General features: G+C 67.3%; 1 non-coding gene across 1 annotated transcript; it reads right to left on the minus strand.

The window, feature by feature from the left end:
• Positions 1 to 1,435: 1,435 nt before the first annotated feature.
• On the minus strand, positions 1,436 to 1,589 carry LOC140474325 (5.8S ribosomal RNA). The gene has a single exon (XR_011959021.1). It is a non-coding gene; the product is annotated as a 5.8S ribosomal RNA (ribosomal RNA).
• Between the last annotated feature and the right edge of the window lie 911 nt (positions 1,590 to 2,500).

The following is a 2,500-nucleotide window of genomic DNA, read 5'->3' on the forward strand; positions in this document are numbered from 1 at the left end:
GGCAACGTCTCACCGCGGACGGGAGTTTGGCCGACGCCGCGACGGTCAGAGAGCCAGCCACCCGCACGTCGCTCACCACCCTTGGCCAGCGATGGTGTCGACGAGTGGCCGCCCCTGCCGCCTCCAGCGCCGCCGCGTCCACGCGCGGGGACGTGCTCGGCGCAATTCCACGGGACCGGAGACCCTCCCCCGTCCACGGCGGGAGGCGAAACTCGGAAGTGCCGGCTGCTTACTCGAGCGGAAGGGTCAGCCTGATTCCTGCCTTGCCGGAGGCCCGGTCGCGGGGGTGACGACCCGCCGCCCGGGACGTGCGAGGCACCAGCAGACAGAGACTGCCCGACGGTCAGAGAGAGGGAGAGAGGAGTGCCGAGGCTCAAGTGGCGAACGGTCGCGCAGGCACGCCACGCACATCGATCGCCAGCCGCGGAACGGCACGGCCTTCAGTGGGGCCGGCGGGCGACGCCGCTCCTGAACCCAGCGGCCCCGAGCCGGACGAGTTGAGGAAGGCACGCCGACGGTGACAGGGTACGGAAGACACAGCGGTGGCCTTCTGGCGACTTGGCCCCCGACAGCCCGACGTTCCGCCGTCCTCCCCGATGGCCAGGAGGACCGTGCGGGGGTCGGCCGACGGCGTGGTAGGTGTGCCTGCACGGTGACGGAGCACACACCACGCCCGCCAACCCCTCCGTACCTCCCGAGACCGGTGGCAGGACGGAGCGGAAAACGTGCGGACTGAACGGGAGAGCCAAGAGCCAGCGATCCACGCGCGTGCGACCGTCCCAAGTCACAGCGTTCGACGAAAACCTCCTCCCTCGGCCAGGCACTCGGCGCCAGCAGGGGAGACAGGATCAGACGCCCCGCCGGCCACTTAAGGCCGAGGACGAACCACGAGACGGGCGGCTGCAGCAGCGGGCGGCCTGCAGCTCCCAGCACTCTCAATCGATCAACCATCGAGTCGGGTCAGCGTGTCAAACCGGCGAGCTCCACGGTCAGGCCGGCGGCGCACCAGCACCGGACCTCCGCGGCTCCCTTCACTCTTTCCACTGCCAGCCAACCGAGAGACGGACCCAATGCGGACGTGCAGAGCTTAGGCAGACCCCCCACTGGAGGCTCAACACTTCGTGGCAGCTCCGTGTCCCAGAGACCAGGAGGGTTGGCACACACACACAGTGTGAACCACCGACAGCCATTCTGGGACCGGTGACAGCCGTGCTGGCCCCACTGCCACGACACAGACGGACGCCAGGCCGCGCTCCCCGGCGGGGGGATGGCGTCGAGCCTGACGAACGGAATGTGCAGGGTGGGGGGGGAAAGGCCAAGCGCTCCGACGCCGGAGGGCTCCGGAGTCTGAACTTAGGGGGACAAAGAGGACGGGTCCTCTGCGACACCCCAGCCGCGCTCTCGCCAGCCAAGGCGAGTGCGATTGATTGCCAAACGACCCTCAGACAGGCGTGGCCCCGGGAAGAACCCGGGGCCGCAAAGTGCGTTCAAAGTGTCGATGATCAATGTGTCCTGCAATTCACATTAATTCTCGCAGCTAGCTGCGTTCGTCATCGACGCACGAGCCGAGTGATCCACCGTCAAGAGTTGTCTGAGTTTGTTTTAGGTCTCTCCCTCGCCAGAGGAAAGCGACCCGGACCGCACATACGCTCCCCACCTTGAGCTACAGCCACCTGCACGCCGGCGTGCGGGCGGAGCAGGGTGGCGTGAAGCGATGGGGAGCACCATCCTGGTGCGGCCCGCAGAAACATACGTCTATTGGGGGGAGGAGGACAGGGCGCCCAAGAGGCGATGCGTGCCCCAACGCACCGCAGCGACGGAGGCAGGATCACCGCCACCATGTCGCCCGCCTAGTATCACGAGGCGTGCAGCAGCTTTGCCCTAGGAAAAGCAGAGGCGGGAACGGGCACCGGCCATCGGTTCGGCAGCGTCACTGACGCGTGCACGTGGCGGCGTGTCGGCGAGCGGACTTCCTGCGAGGAGGCGGGGGCGGCACTCGCCCGAGCAGACGCCCGCCCGGCCCAGCCACCGCCGAGGTGGACTGGGAGTCGCGGCAACGGCTCGTCATACTCGTTCCCACACTCACAGCGCAGCTTGCCCGCAAGCCACCGACCACCGATCGACGCCAGGCGCCCCGACCGAGAGCGGGATCGCTCGTTCGCCCTGCTGGCAGTTCGCTGGGGATCACTACTGCACGGAGCTCGGAGACCGACGGGCGGCAACTCGAGAGTCTTTAAACCACCACCCCCCCATCCCGCAAGTGCAAAGAGGCTGTATACGCACAGACGGGTGAGGGGAATAGGTACCCCGTCGGGTTTGAAGGGAGCGTGACTAGATAGCAACGATGTAAACCCAGCCGATTTGGGAGCGAAAGACCGGCGCCTGCATCACCGGCTTCGTTTCCCGTGGCTGGAGAGTACACCGAAACCCTCCGTCTGTCGCGAGCTCCCGACGACGCGGTGCCGCCAAGCAGCAGGGCCGGACCTGGTGTGGCTCCCCT

Source organism: Chiloscyllium punctatum, unplaced genomic scaffold, assembly GCF_047496795.1.
Source record: "Chiloscyllium punctatum isolate Juve2018m unplaced genomic scaffold, sChiPun1.3 scaffold_941, whole genome shotgun sequence".
Taxonomy (NCBI): Eukaryota; Metazoa; Chordata; class Chondrichthyes; order Orectolobiformes; family Hemiscylliidae; genus Chiloscyllium; species Chiloscyllium punctatum.